We start from the raw sequence: 25679 nt of genomic DNA, 5'->3' as shown, positions 1-25679 counted from the left end.
TTCAAGAAGAATCTCGATAGGTGGATGGGGGATCGTAGGTTTGTCCCAGGGATTACTCCCGTGTCACTATTAGACAGAGGCACAGTAAACTAAACCTTAAAAAGGGCACAGTATACTCAAATCAAGGGGTGGTGTAAGCCATACAGAATCGGGCTAGGCTTATAATTGCCCCAGGGCAGATAGCCTAGTATGAACCTATGAACCTGTATGCTTTGTTTCATATTTTGTGAATAAGAAATCATTTGAGCAAGTTTTAATATCTGAAAATCATTTCTGACTTGATTTGCAAGTTATACGTGCAGCAGGGATGATTCACTCCTCTATACTGCTCCAATCTTAACTGAATGCCCCTTGGTCTTGAATCTGGAGAAACTGGATCCCATTTCTGACACCATGTCATTCGTCTCTCTCTAGTATAGATGAATAGGTTGGGTTGTTCATTTATATGCTTTATTATATAAAAACACATCAGGATGTATAGCAGCACTACAAAATATAAACAAACTGATTAACTGACAACTACACAGACATGCATGGTTACATCTCGACAGCTTATTACAAAATTGCAGTTAGGCTTGCACGTGCTCAGTATTTATAAGCCCCTGGAAAGCTTCTTAAAGGTATACATACACATTCATCTACACTTCCTATTATGGGTATGGGTGACATGACATACACTCAAAACACAAAGTAAACAGATGAGAAAAATGTCCATCAAATGTATCTGGTTAATACAGCTATCACCCCAAAGCTGCTCCCTACTTCCATGGCCTAGAAACATCACCTCAACATCCTTCTACCAAGCCAGCCTATTAAATTCCCTCTTAAAGCCTGCGTAATTTTACCATCTACTACCCACTTAGAAGGTTTATTCCACTTGTCTAGAACCCCCCTTTACAAACAAATTGTCAGAGTTAAGGTCCATAACATCCATTTGCTAATTATTATACCTCTTCTTCTCCTCCATACTTATCTCCTAACTATATTCCTTTGCTTACCTTCCCTCAGTGTTTTATTAGCTAAATCACATCTAGCCACCCAGAACCTTTTCTAGTGAATAAAACCCTAAACCTAAAATACCAACCACTCCTCAAACCATTCACTTCCCTGGTTAAACCTCATGTGCACATTCAATCAGCTTAATATCCCTATCCTAAAATGGTCTCCAAGTATGTAGAGTACTCCATATGTCAAACAACATCCAGTACAAAGGACTAACCTCCTAACTCTCACTAGAAACAGTCTCTTAAAACAGACTTCAGCTTTTGTTTGATTTAACTACTGCTCTCTAACAGTAACCTAATTTATCTTGCATTGTATGGAATTCCTTTTTTTGTTTTCTTGAGCATTTTCCCTCAAGGTTTGCTTACTTGCTCTTGTACTAATGCACTTTACATGCTTCTGAGATTGAAGTATACCACAGAAAAAGAAATATTTTTTTCCATTGAAAATAATCATACTTTAACTTGGATCGAACTCAAAGTTATGGGGGTGAACCATACCCCTACACTGCAGGAGTGGGGGTGGTAAAATGCTTCTTGTATTATAATAGAAGTTTATTTGCATGAAATCTCATTCCAGCATGCAAAAATGTGCTTAGAATGTTTGTGTACCTCACAATGGGTTTTGTGTATGAACAAATGTGTTGATGGTTTGTGAAATTCAATTAGATATATTAGTACCAATTTTTACTGATAAATTAAGATCACCAAAACCAAAACACCCAAATCTTTCTCAATGGCTATAGCTACAGTATTGACTATTCCCACATTTTTCAAAGTAAAACAATTACTGTGCCCTAGCTTGGCCCTATGATATACAAGACGGAAAGCCCTTATTGTGTTACAGATGACTAAGTCTATGATTAGCAGTGCAGTCTTTAGAAGGATTGAATGGAAGTGGTCAGCTGACACCAGCTCACCCATCAAGGGGGAAAGGTAGCAGCTCAGTTTGCTGCATTAGTGTGCTGGTCACAGCAATAAGTCTAGTAAGCCCACACTGCAGCGGTTGTTATGCTGTAGTAGCAGCATATACTCTCTGTCAACAGCAATTCCAGATTCCTGACACATGGGTAATGACTTTTGAGCCCAGACTGTTCACCTCTCATCTCCTGCAAATGACTGCTTCAACTGAGTGTCCAGGACGGCAGGACTAGATGACCACAGGGGTGAAGGGATTTAAAAAGCTTACTGTTATTTTGCCAACAATAACGTACTTTGCAATTTTCATCAGTGAATACTAGCTGTCATCTCTCTCTGCCCATCCCTTGAGCCTCACCACATTCCCCAAACACCACAGTACTTAACCTTACTTATTGACATCACCAACCAGATTACACTTAGCTTTTATGTATCGCGACCACAACACACAAAGCTAGACTCCAAAAATACCTCCAGTATAAACTCAAGTATTCATAAGCTTGTCCAAGGACATAACACCCACCATTATTCCCCCTCTGCATTAATGTTCTGACCCCAACTATGTCTTAGATAACGTATTTTGTTTGTCTAAGCTCAGGTACATAAGGATTGTGAAGCAATGGAAGTGAGTGACTAATGTTGATTTACTTTTGTCCATACCAGAGCAGTGTTGGGGATACAAAACCTCCACCTAAAACTGTCACAGCAGGTGGAGAAAAGGGGATAAAAAGAAATTTAAAAGCCACCCTTTGTGTCATCCTTTTCAGTCACTTTTGCACTTACCTTACCCTTTTGCATATCTCACAATCCATATCAATATTCCTGATAACATATTTTAAGGAATTGCTGAATGCCTTGTCAAAATTAACATAAAACACATCTACATTTAGTCTTTTCACCTCAGAAGATTCACAGTCAAAACAAAAACGATATCTGACTTGACTGACAAACCCTTTCCACTCTGAATCCATGCTGTTTCTGATTTAGGTGGCCATTGTTTTCCCACAGAATCATTTTATAGTTCATAGGTGTTTACTAGGCTAACAACCACAAGGGCCTTTTTAAGCATAGCCATGCATCCCAAATCTCTGATGAGTTCTAATACCCTTGATAAGTGTAAGCATGGGCCTGGAAGATGAACCATTTACAGGTTACCTGCTTGCATCAGAGACATAGGTGCCAAACCAGGGATGAATTTCCGGTTTCCCATCCAATTGTCCAAGTTGCACTTGAATTGAATTAGGGAAGAACTCGGCTTCACATGGATGAGGAGCCAGTTCCATAGATGGGGTAGTCTCTGGGATACATACTTATCTCTCCAGCAGGTCCTATTTATATCACAGGCAATGTATAAGTCTTAGAACAGATAATTCTACTGCTGTTTGTTTTGTGGATATGCAGGAGGTCCATAGTGGGGTCTGACAATGCCCTGTATGCCAGGCATAGATCTCCCCTCTAAGGCCTGAAGGAAACAGAATACAGGGATAGGGCCTTGAGGCAGTCTGCAAATGACATACTACTTATGCCCTGTACTCTTTTAGTGAGGAATCTCTGTGGAGGTTCCAGTTGTTGGATATGTCTGGTTAGGTACATACCAAAGGGGGCATTGTACTCAATGATAGGTCTGATGAATGTTGAATGCAGTGTAACAATGACTTCCTTGGACTTAGATGCCATACCTTTGTTTATAAGTTGTGCAACATAGAATGATTCCCTCACCACTGTACACATGTGATGATCAAAGGCTAGATTACTACCTGTGTGTGTCCCTAAGTCCCTGACTACTGGGTCAACTCTAAGGGGTGGGTTGTCAATATGATAGTTACCAGGGATGGCTAGCCTCTGCTTTTGCAAGCAGCTAAACTATTTAGCAGAGTAAAACCAGCAACCTATAGACTTAACTCTCCTACGGATTACTCATTATACTGTTTATTGTTCCTTTCTCATGATCTAACAGTGCATGTGCAGGTCATAATGTCATCTGCTGCTGTTCACACATTTGATCAAATATTTTATAACAAGGCGGGTGCACTGGTTTAAGGTGTAACCCATGCTAATACTTATCAAATGAAATCTCAGCCTTAGATTACAGTTTGCCAAGGTATAATGGCATTATCCTACTGGAGCATGAACTTTGCATTTGTCTGCAGCCATCGGTAACCAAAAGGGGGTATCATCTACCAGTATATATTCTACAGTACTCAAAAAGTACAATTGTGCAAGTTAACTTACCACAACAGTAAATGTTTCAATAAATCACTGTTGCAGTTGCTTTAGCTATATAGGTAATTATCCTGCCTAGGACATAACAGCTGTCCAGGTTCCAAAGCTTAAGTACACCTTCCACACGTCCAGGCCATAGACAGCTCAAGAACAGTTGAAGAAAATTAGCAGTCTGGGTGCCAAACCCTTCAGAGCTTTCATGCCAACCGAAAGAGGAAGGCAAGAGCCCTGAAAGAGGACAATGTTCAATGATGGGCAACTAAAGTACAAATCGCACACCATGGCAACAAAAATTATACAAAAATAAGGGGGATGGATGGACTTGATAGATCAGCAGTAATCTATTTGAACATCTACTGTTACAATCACTTACACAACTGTACTAAGTTTATCATTAGATCACTGTGCATTAACCTTAGCTACTGTATATCTGGAGAATGCCATAGCTTATAATGTTGGGAGGAGGAAGGATGAGCATCTAAGAGACCCTCGAGAGTAGTCCAAGCAAAGCCTGTTCTAGAGAAGGAAAAGGAGTCTAGTCCACCCTTTCCAAAAAGACAGTGAAGAAGCCAAGGTCCTAGTAGAATGCACCTTGACCCTGCCTGGAATTGACTTGTTATGGTGGGAACAACAAAAAGAAATAGCACAGGACACCCATTTGGAAAGAGTCTGCTTTCTTCTTACTTTCATAAAAAATCATTAACTGTTAATTCCTGAAGGTTTTATTTCTCTTAAGACAGAATCTAAGTTGTTTCTGGACATGCAGAGTATGAAATATTTCTCCCTCACTACAAGTTCTGAAAAGAAATCAGGGAAACGGATAGCTTGTCTCAAAGCAAACTTAGATATCACTTTAGCCATCAATGAAGGATTAGTTCTCAAAAAGCACATCTTTCTGGAAAAAATGAGATAAGGCTGACCCAACATAACAGGTTGCAGCTCAAGACACCCTTAGAGAAGAAGTCAGAGCAGTCAATCAGCAACACTAGTTTCTATGTTAAGAACCTCAAAAATCAGCCAGTTCAAATGGAACAGGAGTTAATTTTTCATAAACAAAATTAAGACCCCAAGGAGGAGCCACCTGCTTTCTAGGTGGATGAGTATGCAAAGTTCCTTTCAAAAATATCTTGACATGGGAATGCATTGAAAGAGGAGAATCTGAAATGGCCAACAAATAAACTTTGATAAAGGAGTAAGAATGGCCAGAGGGTAACTCACACAAACACTGTAGAGCCAGAGAAATACTAGCTTTCAAGGAGTCGTGGTTCTTAGTGTGGCACCAACATGAATATCTTTTCCATTTGCTAATACATGATTTCCTATTAGCAGGTTTCTTTGTCTCCTTTAATACCTGATGCATACCCTCAAAAATTAAGGGCCTAAAAGGTAGAAAACTCTTATCATCCAGGTATTTAGTTGAAGTTGTTTCAAGCTGTCATGTAACAAACAACATGTTTTGTGCGAGTAGTTTCAGTCTGTGAAGACGTTTGTGGTAACTCACCTGACCATTTACAAGAGCAAGGACAACTACTGTTGCCTGGGCCAGAAGTAAGCCACCACAAGGATCTTTGGGCATCCTTCTGAGTCTTCAGAATGACCCTAAATATCAGTGGAAAGGGTAGAAAAGGATAACAGGAACATTCCATATTATCCAAGAAAATGAAAATGCATCTGTTTTCCAGGCCTGTTTGCAAGGAGTCCCACAGCAAAATTTTGTAAGTTATCTGTTGTGAGTGTGACAAACAGATATGAGTGTGCCCCACAGCTGATCATATCCTGCAAGATCCCCTAGTTCATCTTTGATTTGTACGGGTCTGTCCTTGTCCTGGTCCTGCTCAGCTTGTCTTCCACAATGTTTTACTCTGACACAACATAAGATGCCTGTAAACTGAAAATGTGCAGAATTGCTATTTGCCAGGCTACCATGACTAATCTGCACAGAGGATAAGATATGGAATCCTCCTCTTTGTTTGTTCCATATCATTGTGGTGTGGTGTGTAGTCACTTGCACAGGTTCTGAAGACCACAGATGATTGAGAGAGTTAATTGCATTTATAACTGTCATAATCAGTTATGTTTGTGTTTTGGTCTACTTTTTTAGATCCAAAGACCCTGCACTTCTACCCCCAAAGGCTCAGCTTCACAAGCAAAATCTGAGACATCTGTTATACCAGACTGTGTTAGAGATGTTAGACAGAATGGGAAACCTGGATTCAAATAAAACCAGCCTCTTTAAAAAAGCAGTTCCCTTTTTAAAACCTCAAAACTGGAATTTGAAATGTCAGGGGTTGCTGACGTTGGGACCATACAGACTGTAGGTAGCACTGAATCCTTCTCAAGTAGAGCTTGGCTAGATTAGTTATGAAAATCATAAGACGCCTTTAATGCTAGTATCCTGAGAAATTCCCTTGATGAAGTCCTATACTTACTGGAAAAACTCAGGGAATGGTATAGATATAGATCTACTTTTTCCTGTGGTAGAAAAGCTCTCTGAACTGAAATATCTAAGAGATACCCCATGAAAACAGAAAAGACTTTGTAAGTTCTTGGGAACTTTCAATATGGCTACACACTGACAACCAACTTAATTTGGGCTCTCCCAGTATGAAAAAAGAAAATGAGAAATAAGAGCCAGTGATATTGTCAGCTTGAGTAAAATTCAGTTACCGTCTAGTAAGTAAATTGTCCAGATGCAAGCAAAGCAGAAATTTAAAGAACCTAAAAGAAAATCAACCAGAAAAGGTGGAGAGAAAACAGTGGCTGGGAAGAATCTCACAGTTGTTCAGCAAAAGGTAGTCAAGCTACAGCTTTGGTAGAAGAGGTGTCTTCCAATAATTTAGAGGAAAAAAAATAAATCAAACGCACTCAGAGGTGATTAAAATAAATGGCATGCTGAAGCAATAACAACTGAAATAGCAAAAAACTAAAAATAGAATAAGCTTTAACGAGCTATTCAGATGAACTGATAAAACTGCAAAAATCACAGGCTGAAATGAAGAAAAAGGCTGGCTGAGCATGAGGCTCAAGAAGAGAGGTTTCAAAAAATGGTAGTCAGAAGTCAGCACACAGAAACCCTGTGATTTTCTGCTGTACCAGAGAAACTGGAAAGAAAAGACTATTAATTTTTTGAAAGCACAAATAAGCAACTTGACGGTATTCCAAAGCAGGATTTGTTAGCCTGAAAGATCAAGTGTGTGCTCCAAAACTTGCCATGAGAAAGCTGCCAAAACATGTATTAGTAAAGATGCAATCATACCAGCAGAAAGACTTGATGCCTCCAAAACTATGACAGAAGGGAAAAGTATTAAAAATTGAAGACAGTAGAGTGTTTGTGGAATATGATTATTCACTGTATATTGGTCAGAATACAAGTAAACTTATCCCAGCAATCAGGGAATGTCAAGAGGCAGGTGTGAAATTCAAACTGCTGTATCCAGCTATATTCAGTCTATTTTTTCCTGTCAAGTTCTACAAAAATGCTTTATACAAACACCTGAACAACTGCACTGACTGGGCCGTACCTGACAGGATCAAGACAAGCTCCTCAAGGAAAAGCAAACCTGTCTGTTGGACAGCTGCCATTAACAGGCTTTAAAATAAGAGGAAGAAATTGCTAAGAGTAAGAGGGAGCGAGCCCTAAACTGGAAACACTCCCTCCTCAGCTTAAAGAAGCAAATAAGACTTCTTGTGAAGTCCTCCAAAGCTAACTATGAGTCCAAATTAGTTTCCTCAAATAAGGACAACCATAAGGCGTTTTTAATTACATACATAACCTAAAAGTAAAGGCCAAACTGGTAGTTAATGATACCACATATACTGAGCCTGTGGACACTGCTAACCTGTTAGCTGACAAGTTCTGCGAAAACTCTACTACCCTGTCCTCGCCACACATGCCCCAAGACATCCCTACCATCTGTCCTCTACCTTGTATCTCTAAAAAGCAGGTCGTGAGCACCCTCTCTAAGGTCAAAAATACAGCATCCATGGGACCTGATAAGATCCCAGGCTGTGCCCTACATGGGCTCAAACAAGAATTAGCAACGCCATTGGGTACTCTTTTCAATCATAATCTAAGCACTGGCTTCGTCCCAGCGGAATGGAAAAAGGCTACGGTTATCCCCTTGCACAAAGGTGGTGCTTCCACTGACCCCAGGAACTATAGACTTATTAAGCCTGACTAGCCTCATCTGCAAGGCCATGGAAAGAATCATCATGGACCTTACAAACAAAGATATCGGTAACCTGCAAACACTTGCCCCTATTGAATTTGGATATGTCAAAGGGAGATCATGCATGTTAAACCTGGTGGACTTCTTCGAGCCAGTCACCAAGGTCCTTGAAGAGGGGAAATCTGGGCATACAGCCTAACTAGACTTAGCCAATGCTTTTGACACTATCCTCCACTTAGCCATAACTGACAAACTCACCCAGCTGGGTATCAACCCATATATCATTAGATGGGTCACTAACTGGCTCACTGACAGAACCCATATTCCCAAAATAGGGGACTCCACCTCCAACAGTAGATCTGTGAACAGTGGTGTTCTACAAAGATCAGTCCTGGGACCGCTACTGTTTTGGAATCTATTTAGCAGACATGCAAGATAAAACTAAAGGTCTGTGGCTGACAAAGTTTGTTGACGACTGTAAATTGGGAGCAGTCATGGAATCTCCAAATGATGTCAACATCGTACAAGAGGGTCTTCTTACACAAACAAATGACTAGTGCCAAAGTCATGGCCTTAAACTCAATGCAAAAAATGTATTATCATCCCTTTCAGTAAGAGTGATGTTCTTGCTAATTACCATATCAATAACAACTTCCTAAGTACACACCCAGTGGTGACAGACCTGGACACACAGGTTTACAGCAACCTTACCTTTGATCACCATGTCTCCACAGTGGTAAGAAGGGCATTTCATATTGCTCATCTCATAAGTAAGGGCATTGCTTCCAGAAAAAAATGTTATAACCTCTTTCATCATCAGGCCAATAATTAAGTACAATGCCCCTTTTGGTATGCACCTTTCCAAGCACCTGCAGCAACTGTAGAGACCATAACGTTTCCTCACAAGGAAAATGCAAGGTCTTCAGCACCTGTCCTATGAGGATCATCTGAAATCACTGTCACTTTATTCTGTTTCATACAGACTACTCTGCCTTGCATATAAGGCAATCTTTGACCCTGCTTTACTAGAAATGTTGCATGTCTGTATGTCAAATGGTACAAGGGTTACTCACTCTAATGGCCTTAACCTGGTATGTGACATTAATAGAATCTGCTGAAGAGACAGATTTGTCTTCCACAGGTTACCACACCTTTGGAACAGACTCCCACTTCATGTCAAGCAGAGCACTTCACTGGCCCTCTTCAAGCGCAATCTGGACAACTGGACGGGTAACCATAAATTCGCACCAGGGGTTCCACCTATGTCCCTCTTGGACAGGGGTGACAGGTGTTGATCTTGGAAATAAGGGTAAAACATGGCTAGACTCATAAGGGTTCTAGGGTCATTATTCCAGTAACCTCCTATGATCCTATGGAAGATCAAGTACTTTTTTGGATGCAGAATAAGATAAGGAAGAAATAAAGTTTATCCAACAAAAAGTGAGGCAAGCAAAAAGAGGACTCTACTTCTCATTCTTCTGACAATAAAGCTCAGGAAAGACTTTGCCAGTTATACTGTTCCCAATGTTCAAAAGTAAAATGCTTGAGACACAGGAAAAAAAGCATAAGAGTTGACTAGAAGAATCAGGAGTACCTTGGATTTGAACCAGAGTCTGGTGTTGGGGAGATGGAGATAAACAGGAAGACCAGCAGCACTGAAATTAGTGAATAGATGGGAGACTATAAAGCTTCAATCACATTTGTGAAATATGGCTTTGCAAGAAAAAGCAACTATGTTTCTAGTTTTGTTCTTATTAATATTTATATAAAACATTTCATAATATAAACTGTATGTTATATATAGTACAACAGTTTTGCGTAGTATGTTGTCAGGGGTATTTTAAATATGGGAGAGTCTCTTATGGCTGTTGCACATGTTAAAGATACGAAATTAAACAATTTTTAGTTATAAAAACAGACGTTATAGTATAACAAGAGAAGAAAGGCTGGACAAAACAAGTTTAATGCTAATATGCTGTGATATTGAGCTGCTGGGGTGGGGAAGGGGTGTAAAAGTGCACTGATTATATTACATATAGAACAGAGATATCGTGTCTTATTTTTACAGTGGTGAATGTCTACATTAATGCTCTGGACTTAAGCTAAAAACAAGCATTTTTCTAGCAAGTAGGCTTGAAAATAAGACAAAATGACAAAACCATGAACAATGCCAAGTTCCTTACATTTCCAAAGATATTAAGATTTTTTCCCATTAGCAAATGCTGAGTGGGAGGCAGGTCTGGTGCTAAAGCAGCTATAGATTCTGTTCTGATTGAAATTTACAAAGATTAACTGCTGACTACTTTTACATGAAGACACGCTGTCTGCAGATGCAAGCAATTAATCTTGAGAGTTCTGTGCATTCATTGTTGAGTGAAATGCAAAATTTAAAGGTACAACTGTAAGAAGATCAGTGAAAAATAAAGTTTGAAATTATGAGAAACGGACAAGATACAGCAGCCCCTTTTGGTATGCACCTTTCCAAGCAACTGTAGAGACCATAAAGTTTCCTCACATGGAAAATGCAAGGTCTTCAGCACCTGTCCTATGAGGAGATTTGTTTAAAGATAGCCAATGCACTTTTTTCTTAGGGCTAAAAGTTAATGCTTTTTGAAAGCATACAAGCTGTATGTCACATCTGGGAGCGAATATAGATAAGAAAAAAACAAACAGCAATCACTTTAAGTGGGACCACAAGCTGTAGCATATGTTTTGGTATGGATAACCTTAATTTTAGGTTAAAACCAGTAAAATGAAGTGGCACCACCATGGAATAAATTTTCAGCGATGTAAAAAATAAAAATAATGTAGAAGGTATAGGACATCCACAGGAACAAACCACAGCTAGCAAAAAATCTTTAGATGATACAAAATCTCTCCACTGTTGCAGTATAAATCTCCTGGTGCAAACACAATTCTGTTAATCACACCATATAATCGAAAAAACACTTATTAACAAAAATGGTAAGTACTTTCACCTATAAGGCTTCTTCAGTCCAAACAAATACAAATGTGTGCATACATACAGCCTCTCTTATATAGGCCTCCTCATGAAATTTTCATTGATTCAGTAAAATTACTCATGCTGAAATAATTTCCTGAACTATAAAAATATATAAAAAAAAAAATATATATATATATATATATATACATATATATATATATCGCTATATAAAACAGTATTTTTGTAATAATTAATGTTCTTACAAAATTCTTCCATGTTAAAAACAATCCTTAAAACATCTCGTCATTATAAAATTATCATGGCAGTATGTAAAGTCAGTAAAAACACTTTCAAAAATGATGCCTTGCATCTAAATACAAAATATAAAAATATATTTGTAGGTGAAGGCTGAATAAATAAAAAACAATACACACACACACACACACACACACACACACACACACACACATATATATAAAAATATGTATATATAAAAATTGTGTGTGTGTGTGTGTGTGTGTGTGTGTGTGTGTGTGTGTGTGTGTGTGTGTAAAAAGGGGGGGGGTTATTTAATGGACTTCAGTCTCCTGTTTCGTAGGACCGGTTTGAGGGGTACTTTATCATTGAGTCCTGGTCTCTTGTCTGCTCTAAGCTTTATGATCCAGTTAGTCTCGCAGCCTTCCATGAAATTTTTAACATCTCCTCCTCTATGACTAGGAGTAATAACTTGTATGACAGTAAACTTGAAACAATGTAGTGGGCCTGCTTCTAGTGCATGTCTGGCTAATGCATTGTGTTCAGATTTTATACGTATGTGGTATAGATGTTCTCTCATCCTCTCTCTCAATTTCCTATCAGTTTTACCAACATAAAATGCATTGCAGTGTGTGCACCGAGCAAGATAAACCACATGTTCTGTCTGACAGTCTGCATTCATATAAAAATTGCGTTCTTGTAGTGTAACTGGGTGTATAAAAAGAGTTCTGGTGTCTATGTGACTACAAAAGTTACATCTATTGCAGGGTTTCCTCCCAGATATCATATTGTCAGTATTTTTCTTTCCCATATTCCTTGGATAACACAAGAGCTGTTTCAAATTCTTTCTGTTTTTAAAGAGGAAATTTGGTCGTTCTCCTACTACCTCTTTGATATCCTCATCTAGGGTTAGAATATCCCAATGTTTCTGTATTATGTCTTTTAAATTATTAGTGTCTAGAGTATAAAACATTGGTATTTTCACCTGGTCACCTATTTCTTCTCTCAGCACTTCACTCACTGAGGTACTTGCACTAGAAAAGTATGGACAGGCTCTAGTTGCCCGTAATAGACTGGCTTCTTCAATAGCAGTGTTAATTTCATTCAGTTTATAATTCCTGTCTAGGAGTCTTGTCTTTAGGTCATGTAACTCATGTTCATACCCCTCCTGTGTTGGATTTAACCTACATGCTCTCATGGCTTGACCTTTCGCTACATTCCTAAAAACATACCCTGGGTGCATGCTCTTCCTGTGCAACAATGTATTCCTGTGGCACGCTTTCCTGTGGACCCCTGTGTTCAGCATACCATTCTCCAGTCTCTCAACATGTACATCTAGGCATGATATACTGTACCGTGAATGTTCCATTGTAAAACTCAGATACTCAGTAAGACCATTTACCTCTAACATAAACTCATGTAGGTGTATTTCATTGCCTGTCCAAATTAAAAACAAGTCATCCACGAAACGTCTGTAAAACCCTACATACTCTAGACACTAATAATTTGAAAGACATAATACAGAAACATTGGGATATTCTAACCCTAGATGAGGATATCAAAGAGATAGTAGGAGAACAACCACATTTCCTCTTTAAAAACAGAAAGAATTTGAAACATCTCTTGTTTTATCCAAGGAATATGGGAAAGAAAAATACTGACAATATGATATCTGAGACAAAACCCTGCAATAGATGTAACTTTTGTAGTCACATAGACACCGAAACTCTTTTTATACACCCAGTTACACTACAAGAACACAATTTTTATATGAATGGAGACTGTCAGACAGAACATGTGGTTTATCTTACTTGGTGCACACTCTGCAATGCATTTTATGTTGGTAAAACTGATAGGAAATTGAGAGAGAGGATGAGAGAACATCTATACCACATACGTATAAAATCTGAACACAATACATTAGCCAGACATGCACTAGAAGCAGGCCCACTACATTGTTTCAAGTTTACTGTCATACAAGTTACTACTCCTAGTCATAGAGGAGGAGATGTTAAAAAAAAAAATCATGGAAGGCTGCAAGACTAAATGGATCATAAAGCTTAGAGCAGACAAGAGACCGGGACTCAATGATAAAGTACCCCTCAAACCGGTCCTACAAAACAGGAGGCTGAAGTCCATTAAATAAACCCTCCCCCCTTTTTACACAGAAACACATACTTTTTATATATACATATTTTTATATATGTATATTTATTTATTCATGTATTTTATATATATATATATATATATATATATATATATATATATATATATATATATATATAGATAGATAGATATGTGTGTGTGTGTGTGTGTGGATTGTTTTTTATTTATTCAGCCTTCACCTACAAATATATTTTTATATTTTGTATTTAGATGCAAGGCATCATTTTTGAAAGTGGTTTTTACTGACTTTACATACTGCCATGATAATTTCATAATGACAAGAGATGTTTTAAGGATTGTTTTTAACATGGAAGAATTTTGTAAGCACATTAATTATTACAAAAATACTGTTTTATGTAGCGATATATATATATGTATATATATATATATATATATATATATATACATATATATATTTATATATTTTTATAGTTCAGGAAATTATTTCAGCATGAGTAATTTTACTGAATCAATGAATAATTCATGAGGAGGCCTATATAAGAGAGGCTGTATGTATGCACACATTTGTATTTGTTTGGTCTGAAGAAGCTTTATAGGTGAAAGCGCTTAACATTTTTGTTAATAAAAGTGTTTTTTCGATTATATGGTGTGATTAACAGAATTGTGCTTGCAGCAGGAGATTTATACTGCAATGGAGAGACTTTTTATCATCTAAAGATTTTTTGCTAGCTGTGGTTTGTTCCTGTGGATGTCCTATACCTTCTTAATTTTAGGTTAGGTAATGCCTGTGGGTACAGTTGTTGATTTGGGGAAATTGTTCCTAGCTTGACAGTTGATCTATTTTTTGAAGATGTACATATTTTTGTGTTTGTTCCAAGTTAATAAGGGATGGGGTATATTGAAAATGTGACATAGGTTCAAATACAGGTGAGAAGAAACAAAAGATCACCCTGCCTAACATTTGTGTTAGAACGTAACAAGAAAGTTGGAACTACACATTAAAAAAATTGACATGTATAAATACATGGGAATAAAAGTTTTGTTTACCATAATGGCTACACTATCCATATTATCATGGAACATAAACAGCCATACATATATAGACAATAACGATATATGATTAAATTATATTAAGAAATGTGGAGTGCAAACAGCAATGCTGAAGGAGACACATTTGGAAAGAAATGAACATGTGAATTTGACAAAAAAAAGATTTCAGGATGGATATTAAACAGAATATCAGGGACAAAAGAAAAGGGAAGTAACTATACTAATTGTTAGGGGGCTCCAACAGTGATACAAGAGGAAAAAAAGACAATACTAGTAGATCTGTGGTATAAAGGGGCTATTACTAAGGGAGTAGGATCAAGATGGCATGTTTATATTCCATCAAAAAGTGCTATTATTGAGCTTAAGAAAATTTTGGGAGAAATGATCAGCTTTCAGCTGGGAATATTACTTATAGATGGGGACGGGAACTTGATTTGCAATATTGAGGATGCATCAGGGTGAGATAGAAGGGAAAATATAAAAAAAGAGGGTACAATACTGGAGAAATCTATGAAAACATTTGGTATGGAAGATGCGAATTCAGTAGTAGGAACTCGGGCAGAATTTACATATTATTTCACAAGGTACAGTAACTGGGTGAAATTAGATAAATATTCTATTCCACAGGGAACATGTGCATTTGATTAAAAGCTTCAACACACATCCAATATCCATTTCACGTCATGAGATGCACCAATAAAAACAAAGATAGAAATGCAAGGTACAGAAGTAAAAATGAGATACTGGTACTTTCCCACCAACCTATCAAAAAGACAAGAATTTAAGAAATGGGTAATGGAGATTATTAAAGAGTTATTATGGAAGATATATATTCAGAAGTTATAGTTAGTGAGTGGGATAAAATGAAAAAAATGGAGTTTATAAATAGGATAAAAATAAGAGAGAGAAACAGAGATATGGTTATGAAGTAACAGTAATTACATAGAAGGGGTGACAAAGGATAAACTACTGCAGAATAAGGGGAATCTCACAGAACAAGAAGAGCCAGAAAAGCAGAATGCTAAAGAGAAAACAAGGGAGTTAATGCATTAGAAAGATTGCTGTTAAGCAGCTATGTTTTGATAACTCAAAACCACAGAAGCTTTTAGTACAATGACTTAAGCAAAAGAAAGTAGAAAGGGTTATTGCCAAACTTAGGTAACCTATAACAAGAAAAATAACCAGAGATCCTGTAGAAGTGCTAGAGATACTTCGGTAATTTTATGAAAAGTTGTATAAAGCAGAGAAAAGTGGAAATAAAGAAAGAGTACAAATGGAAACATTTAAGAAAGAATTATGCCAAGATTAGAGGTAGATGAGACTAAACAACTAACAGTTAAGGTAGGAGGAGATAAGATAAAATGGTGATGTATAATCAATCTTCAGGAAAGTCTCCAGGAGCACATGGTATTCCTGTGGAAGTCTGGAAGTTAGGAGGGAAGACCTGTAAGATTTTTTAACAGTATTCTAAAATAAGTGGCAGCACCAACATCTTGGAAGAAAGCTGTGGTGGCTGTGTTATCTAAAGACAGTAAAGACCCATTAAATGCAATTTCATACAGACCCATTTCAATTTTAATCTTGATTATAAATTATGTCTTTACTAGCTAAGAGAATGGCAAAGGTGTTACAAAAACTGATAGATATGGATCAATGTAGTTTTGTAGAGAGGAGACAAATATTTGGCAACATTAATAGGACAATGGTGATCCAGTGGGAAGCAGAATCTAAGAAAATATCCCTGGTGTTTGCTGGTCTTAGTGAACAGGAAGCATTCAGTAGAGTAATCTGGGATTTTATGAGCAGGGCAATTGAAGCCTTTTCCATTTCCTGATACAATAATAAGGTTAATTAAAAAGATATATGAGGAATTGGAAGCAAGAATTAAAGTGGGAGGGTTTTTCTCTGAAAAGTTATGTATGAACAAAGGAACCAGGCAGAGGTGTCCTTTTTCTCCTTATTATTTGCATTACATGTAGAGCCATTGGCAAATAAAATAGGGGACTCAGAAATGCAAGGATATAACTGGTATGGTAACCAAAAAAAAGTTGGCATTATTTGCAAGTGATATTATTTTGTGCATGATGAATCCAGAAAAAGACACCTCAGCATTATGGAACATTTTGAGACAGTTTCATGTCTTTGCAAGATATAAAATTAATGAAGATGAAACAAAGGCTATAACCATACATTATGCACCTACACATGGATTGGTTCAGTAATACCCATATTTATGGGTATATGATAAGATGCAGTATTTGGCAGTATGGATCAAAAAGGTTTCTGTGATGGCAGCTAAGAATATATGGGAAGAGACTAAACAAAACATAATACAACTGGAAAAAATAACTTATGTACTCACCATACCATTCCATGTGTGTTGTCCATATCGCCTTCATTCTTAACTGGGTTCGGAACCGATCCTCAGTTCCGACTCAGCCTTATACAAAAGCTCGAGGTCTTCCACTTGCTCGTGGCTGTAACCCAGTCCCATCATGCTCTAGGAAAACTCCCCAGATCTTGTTTGCTGATCTAATAAATTGTACCAAATAAAACTATCAAATACCTTATAGAGCAATGAAGGAGGTCAGAAAACATTTATTTCCAACTGTATCCACTCTGTCCTCCAAGAGCCAAAGGCTGGGGAAGGAGGGTGGGATGTAAGAATGAAGGCGAGATGGACAACATACATGGAACATTATGGTGAGTACATAACTTCTTTATGTGATGTTGTCCTATCTCGCCTTCATTCTTAACTGGTTGGGACAGCGTCCCTAGCACCATCTTTCTTGGGTGGCTCAAGGGAGAATATTCTTCAGAACAGTGGAACCAAAAGAGGCTCTGTTCCTGGAGGCCAAATCCACTTTATAATGATTGATAAAGGTATGAGACCTTGCCCATGTTGCTGCGGCACAAATGGTATCAATTGGTAGTTTCACCCCAAAAGCAGAAGAGGTTGCTACGGCTCTTTGTAGAATGATCCTTTACTTTGTCGCGGAATTCTTTGTTTTGACATTTGTAAGCGAAAGTAATACAATTTGACAGCCATTTTGAAAGTGTTACTTCAGACACAGGAACACTTTGCTTAGAGTCTGAAAATTATACAAATAATTGGTCAGATATTCTGAAGTTCTTTGTCCTATGTAAGTAGAAATGTAATTGTCTATGCACATCTGCTTGGTGTAGCATATATTCTGCCTTGTTGCCATAGTTGAGGAAAAAATGGTAGTTCTACGGATTGGTTCAAATTAGATTCTGAGCATACCTTGGGTAGAAAGGATGTGTTTGTTCACAGGGATACTCTGTTTTTGTGGAAAAACATGTAGGGGGGCTTTACAGATAATGCTTGTAGTTCTGAAACTCTTCTAGCAGAAGTGATGACAATAAAAAGAATTGTCTTCAAAGTCAAATATTTTAGATTACAAGATGATGCAGGTTCAAATGGGGAAATAATCAAATGGGATAAGACAAAATTCAGGTCCCATGGTGATGGGGGAGTCTTAATGGGTGGTCTTAATAAAATAGTGCCTTTGAGAAAAGCCTTGCAAAGTCTGTGGGACATCACATTCAGCCCTGTTTCACCTAGATGGATATTAGATATTGCTAGTAACTGAACTGGAATAGTAGCTGCATCTGCTCCTTCATTAAACAGTTTTGCCAAGAATTCAAGAATGGAAGCTAGTGGGGCAGAGAAAGAGTCAATGTGATTATTTAAGGCCCAAGAAGAAAATCTCTTCCACTTGCTCATATACAACTTCCTCACTGAAGACTTATGAGATGAGATCAGGATATGTTTCACTGATGGAGAAAGATTTGGAATCGGGGGAGCCAAGCTGTCAATTTGAGGGTTTGAAGGGGGGTGACGTGCAGCATCCCTGATACATGAGTCAGGAGGTCTGGAACTGGATCCACAATCCATGGCTCCTCCTGGAGATGAGGCCAAAGGAAGGGGAAGCAGATTTGAGAAGGCCAGTATGGGGCGACTAGTATCAAACTCCTTCCCAGGGAACTTGCTTTCCGAATTACTCTGGGTATCAATGGAAAGGGAGGAAAGGCATAGAGGAGACCCAAGGGCCAATCGTGTACAAGTGCATCCCTTGGTGACTCCCCCAGAGGGGGGATTAGGGCAAAATAGCTGCTGCATTTGGCATTCATGGACATGGCAAAAAGGTCCTAGCAAGGCTGGCCCCACCTGTGGAAAATCACTTCTGCTACTTCTAGTTTTAGAGACCACACATGAGACATCAGAATCTCCCTGCTGAGTTTGTCTGCTACCACGTTGGATTTCACGGGATGTGCATTGTTATCAGAAAGCAATGGAAGAAGGCTGCCCAATGCCATACTCTCAGGGCCTCCCAACAAAAGGGGTAAGGAACTGGTTCCTCCTTGTTTGTTTATGTACCACACAACCGACATGTTGTCTGTCTGTATAGCAATAGGTCCTAGTGGAAGAGCGTCTTGGAATGTTTGCAATGCTAGAAGCACTGCCCTCATCTCTAGGACATTGATGTGCAAATGGGCCTCGTGATTCTGTCAAGTGCCTTGGACTTTCCTTCCCAGATAATGCCCCCCCACCCTGCCTTGGACTTTCCTTCCCAGATAATGCCCCCCCCCATCTGCGAAATGTCAGTGGTCACTGTGGCTAAAGGCTGTGGAAGAACAAAGGGCCAGCCTAATGTCACATGAATAGAGTGAAGCCACCAATGAAGGTCTTTCTTGCAAGATTCTGTTATCATAATTTGGTGGGACATGGGTAGTTCCTGCATGGACCACTGAGCTAACAGTAGCCACTGCAGAATTCTCATATGCAGGTGTGCTAATGGAACCAAGCGTATTGTTGCTGCCATGGTCCCCAAGACTTTCAGGACTGTTCTTGCTTGTACTTTTTTTCTTGGAAAGTAGGTTTATGACCTGATGTCATAGGACTTGAACTCTTTTGAGGGGATCGTTTTGCCATAATTTTTGTTGTATCTAGATCTGCACCTATAAAAACGATACACTGAGATGACAACAAGGCAGATGTTTTTGTAATTTATTATTCGTAGGTGAGAGCAGAGCTGCAAGGTGGTGTCTCTCGCTTTTGTTAGTAGATGCTCGGTGGTGGTGTTTAGGAGCCAGTCGTCTAGGTACAGAAACACTCAGAATCCTAGTCGTCTCAAATGAGCTGTGACTACTGCCATACACTTGGTGAGCTTAGTGAGACCAAAAGGCAGAACTCAAAACTGGTAGTGACTGGATCCCAGCTGAAAGTGTAAATGACTCCTGGATCGTCTGTCCATTTTTATGTGGTAGTACACATCCTGGAGGTCTATAGAGCACATCCAATCGTCTTGTCCCAGAAAAGGGAGTATCAACTGCAGTGTTACCATCCAGAACTCTTACTTTCTTACTGACTTGTTTAATTTGCTGAGATCCATGCCGAGTCCCCAGTCTGCTGTTTTTTCTTTTTTTTTTTTAGCTAAAAAGAGCCTTGAGTAAGTTCTGGATCCTATTTGGTCTGCGGGGACTGTCTGGATGACTCATTTTTTCAGCAACTTTTGTATTTCTAGAGTTGCCTGTTCCCCTTGACTGGGTGGAACATCCAGGATGTTTTTTATGTTTGGGACGGGAAAAGAAAAGGGAATGGAGTAACCTCTGGATATGATGGTTTGTACCCACTTTTCTTTTGTTATTTTTAGCCAGGCTTCTGGGTACAAAGATAAGTGACCCTTAACTGCCACCAGAGACGGACAGACACCTTTCAGGAGCATTGATAAGGCTTACCAATGAATGATTCCCTGTCGCCCTCATTTTGCAGACCCTCTCTGCCATGTGGTCAGTGTTTTCCATTACTGGTTCCCTCTCTGGCCCTGGGGGGAGAATCTGCACGTGTGTCCTGAAAAGCTCTCTGGGATTTTCAAAACCACAATTTCCCCCCTTTTGACCTTTAGGATAAGGTCTAGAAGGTAGGGAAAAATGGACTCCTACATCAGAGAGAGTTTTTCCTTCTTGTTCACACCTGGTTAGTGTGTCTGACTTTTGTCCTGAACAAGGACAAGCCATCAAAGGGGTGTTAACAAAAGAAGAGTTAAAGGGCGCCGCAAGGTCACAAAGGTGTATCCAGGAATGTTTCCTTAGTGAAATTCCTGAACCCCTTGCCCTACTCGCTCCATCAGCTGCATAAGAAATTAGTCTCGTGGAGGAGTTGACCACTGAATTCAAGGTGGAGAGCTGAGAGAAAACTTTTTCTGCTACCCTTTCAGCTACTGAAACCTGGAGAGCATCTCCTAGCTCCTTCAGCTAAAGTCTGGTAAAGTGGGTGAGAAAATTCAGCGATCTGAGTGCAAGGGTCTCTGAAGAAAAGGTGCACTTTCCGTATCTGTCCATCATACAAGACACTTTGTTCGGCAAATGGACAGAAGAGGACATCTCTAACAGTTCCTTTTTGGTAGCCACTGCCACCACCAAATCATCTACTGGGACACCATTTGTAAGGAAGTTTTTATCTACAGGGGATGTTATGGACTTGTTTGGCCTCCAGGGAACAGGTTCCACTGAGTCTGGAGAATTCCATGTCTTTCGACAAACTAGGTGCATTAGTTCATCGAAAGGGGGAGATACCCAAGTAGCCGAAGTGCGAGACCCAAAAGCTTTCAGGTATACAGACTCCTCAGAAGGGTTGATGGGCTTCCAGCCACCTCTTTGAGTAAGAATTTCCAGGATGTCTGTGAAGGAAACATCCTCAGAGGGCGACCGTGAGGACCCTTCTGACTCATCAAGGTCTGTATCGGCTGTGATGCACTCCTCTGGGGAGCCTAAATGCTTCCTCTTGCATAGTCTCTTACAAGGGACTTCTTCAGAAGGGTGTTAGGGTGTTCTGGAGAGGTTTTGGAAGAGAAGAGATCACCCAATTGGGCATCCTAAGGTCTCTGCTTCTCTGTGGATGCAGTAGTGCCGAGACAGACACTGGTACCTTTGAGGGAAGAATGCCTGGGCCTGAAAGTGGAGCTGCCTGTGGAGACAACACTCTCCTCATCACCTCGAAGGCCCCCTGCCCCTGGTCTGAGGAAGCTCCTGGTGTCAAAGAACTAGAAGGCATCCCCAGAACCAAGGGGGTTGGCTCTGACGCCAATGTAGGAGTCAAGCTCACTCGTGCTGATGCCCCGAGAGGCAAGTTCGGATCCGACAACTGTCCGATCGACTCTCCTCCCCGGACCTGACCCGAGAGTGTCAGCTCCTAGATTTCTCTAATTCAGACAGAACAGAGGACGTCAGCGCAGTAGTCGGGCCCAAAGATCCTGGGAGAGGTCTCAGCAATGATGGTTTCACTACGACCAGTTTTATACATTCTGGCTCCGATGTCCAGGGTTGGATCGAAGGTGGAATCCATGGTGACAGGGTAGGCTTGGTCGGTTTCAAAGCCCGCTGGGTTGGATCTAACAAAAATTTGACAAGCATTGGTGTCCTCAAAAGCCTCCGCTCCACACGATCCACATGATCATCAGAGAGGCTCCCGGAGGATCGAGTAGAGGGAGCAAGAGATCTGGGAGCTTGAAGTAAAAGGTTTGTCAATGTAGGAGAAACCAGTTCCAGTTCTGGGGACTGGCTCTGTACCTGAAACACTAACAGCTTTGGAACTGAAGGAGCCGGGGTGGAAGGTTTCTCAGGCCTGACAGTCTTCAGGTCCGAAGATGAAAAGTTTGGTAATTTTTTTGTCGTCTCCGAATGAGCCTCCAATAAAGAAGACCTTTTTCCTGAATGATCAGATTTGGAAGAAGGGGAATTGCTCAGTTTAGAAGGACCATGAACTCCTCCAATGGCTTCTGAAAAGGGGGTCTTCAATAATCTTCTAAGAATTAATTTGTTCTTCCTTTCTAGTAGAACCCTATGGCTGAAGGAGTGGCATATGGTACAAGATTCTTGAAGGTGTACCGCACCAAGGGAGTACACGCATAAGGTATTTCCATCTGTAATGGACATTTTTTGGCTGCACTTTATGCATATTTTAAAACCCGAAGGGTTTAACATCCTTAGACATCTCTATAGTCTACAACCATAACTAGCACTACAACAACTTTATATATATATATATATATATATATATATATATATATATATATATATATATATATATATATACACACACACACACACACACACACACACACACACACACACATATATATATATATTTTTTTAACACACCAACTATACGGTAAAAAAGCCCTGTAATTTAAACAGGCAAAGCAGCCCTCTAATTTAAACTAAAAGCTAGCCTTATCTAAATAGGCAGAGAAAAAAAAACTCCAAATTAAGACCTCTCTAATTTAAACAAGCTTGACTATAACACCAAAGGAAAAAAAGCCTTCTACTTAAAACAGGCTTAGGAAATAAGTTATAAGTCGGGATAGGGTATGGAAAAAAGGCCTTGAGAATAAAAACAGGAGCAAACACACCAAAGTTAACTAGTTATATTAACTAACAAACTATCCTAAAACGACAGAGAACAACAATATAAGAAAAGAGAAATAATTTTACTTAGCCAGAGCCAGTATGAAGCACTTGATCTTGCTTTAGCAGCAAATGAGATCTGGGGAGCTTTCCTAGGGCATAATGGGATAGGGTTACAGCCATGAACTAGTGGAAGACCAAGAGCTTTTTTATAAGGCCGAGTCAAAACTGATGATCAGTTCCAAACCCAGTTAAGAATGAAGGTGAGATAGGACAACATTACATTTCTTGTTTATGGATATGGATAGCAAGACACAAGCAGTGAAAATGTTTTTAGTCCCTTTAGTTTTATATATGGGTCAGGTAAATTTTTATCAACCAGAGGAGAAGATGTGGGCAGTAATTGATGAAGAGTTGAAGGGATTTATTTGGGAGGGGAATAGGGCAAGAGTTAGTGGGATAAGTTGATCCTTCCAATAGAACTAGGTGGTTTATGATTACCTAATGGGTTCGTAGGTAAGCACTAGGCTAGCTGCACTTGCAGGTCATTTTAAGCCTAGCCAGTTTCCCTTTTTGTGCTTCAACTAATCCAACCCATTTGATTACAGAGTGGCCTTAACCAGCCCACGACTGATAAAAAGAAGTTATGTACTCACCATAACGTTCCATCTGAGTAGATACTTCATTTGTCTGCAACCTGTGGGTGTCGGATCCGACCTCGGATCCGATCCGGCAGCTTTCCAAGCTCCAAGATCCGAGCTCCTAGCTCCTCCCCCTACCCATAATCCCCTACTACCAACCACATTACCTCAGATCGTTTTTTTTGCCTCACCAACTTGAGACAGAAACCAACTCCGAATGATCAGAAAAATTCCCGACAGGTTCGGGGGATGGCGGGGGGGGTCGGTTGCAGACAAATGAAGTATCTACTCAGATGGAACGTTATGGTGAGTACATAACTTCTTTATCTGAAGTAGTTACTTCATTTGATCTGCAACCTGTGGGACAGAGTCCCCAGCTAACCTACAAGAACCTGGGTGGTCCTTACGGAAGGATATTCCGAAGCACTGCGGAGCCAAAAGAAGCCCTACTCCTGGAAATCATATCCAGCTTGTAATGAGAAATGAATGTATGAGATGAGGACCAGGTAGCTGCTGAACAAATATCGTCTACTGGAACCCTAGACCAAAAGGCTGTTGAGGTAGCTACAGATCTTGTGGAATGAGCACGGACGCCAACCGGAGCTGGCTTACCAGACGAAGTGTATCCCAGTATAATGCACTGACAGATCCAATTTGCTACAGTCACTTTAGCAATTGTCTTGCCCATGGCTGACTTTGCATAAGAAACAAACAACTGGCCCGACTTGCGAAACTCTCTAGTCCTGTGCAAGTAAAAACGCAGTTGTCTGTGTACATCCAATTTGTGCAACGTGTATTCACCTTTGTTGTGAAAATTTGGGAAAAATACAGGAAGATTTATTGATTGATTAATATTTGATTCTGTAGCCACCTTAGGCAAGAAAGACGGATTAGTCCTGAGGGACACTCTATCCTTGTGAAAGATAAGGTACGGAGGTTTGATACACAGAGCTTGCAATTCTGAAACCCTCTTGGCTGAAGTAATAGCCACCAAGAAAGCCATTTTCCAAGATAAGAACTTCAACGGAACCGAGGCCGCAGGCTCAAAAGGTGGTCTCGTCAAGGCTTGCAAGACCAGAGTGATATCCCACAGGGGAACCACAGTCTTTACAGGTGGTTTCAAAAGAAAAACGCCTCTTAAGAAGGTTTTGCACAACTTTGTAGATGCTAAGGAGCCTATGCCGTCCCCCACATGAAAGTGGGAGATGGCCGCCAACTGCACCTTGACCGTGGAGGCACGTGCTCCCTGCCTAAAGAGCAGGGAAAGGAAGTCCAGAATAGTCAGAATAGGGACAGTAAATGGGTCCAAGTCTTTGTCTTTGGCCCAGATGGAGAAACGTTTCCATTTACTGTTGTAAAGTTTTCTGGTAGACGGTTTATGAGCCGCCACCAGAATGGCCTAAACGGGGGATGAGATACCGGGAGTCCTAGCCATTAATGGAACTGGATCAACCAAGCAGCAAGTTTGAGATTGACCAGATTTGGGGTATGGCATCTTGCTGGATGCGAGATTAGGTCTGGACTGGGATCCAGAATCCATGGAGGAGCCATACTGTGAGACCGCAGAAAGGGGAACCAGATCTGTCGAGGCCAGAATGGGGCTATGAGGATAACTCTGCTCCCCAACCGACAGGCTTTCTGGATGAATTTCATCATGAGTGGGAGGGGGGGATAAGCATAAAGGAGTCCGGGAGGCCAAGCATGGACTAGAGCATCTCTGGGGGTCTCCCCTCCGGGGGGAACTATCGCGAAGTACTCGCTGCATTTTGTCTTTAAAGGAGAAGCGAAAAGATCGCAGCGAGGCTGACCCCATTTGTGGAAGGTCTGCTTCGCAACAGATGGATTCAGAGACCACTCGTATGGAGTGAGGAGCACTCGACTTAGCTTGTCTGCTAATATGTTGGACCATCCCGGAATGCGC

The 25679-nt window shown here is 40.0% G+C and overlaps 1 protein-coding gene across 1 annotated transcript in view; it reads right to left on the bottom strand.

Annotated features, from left to right (window-relative positions):
- Nucleotides 1–25679, bottom strand: part of CTC1 (CST telomere replication complex component 1) — a 1463250-nt gene that overhangs the window by 224993 nt on the left and 1212578 nt on the right. The gene's annotated exons all lie outside the window — the stretch shown is intronic.

Source organism: Protopterus annectens, chromosome 4.part1 (assembly GCF_019279795.1).
Source record: "Protopterus annectens isolate FY-2018-M chromosome 4.part1, PAN1.0, whole genome shotgun sequence".
In the NCBI taxonomy this organism is placed as follows: Eukaryota; Metazoa; Chordata; order Ceratodontiformes; family Protopteridae; genus Protopterus; species Protopterus annectens.
This window is presented reverse-complemented; position numbering and strand designations above follow the sequence as displayed.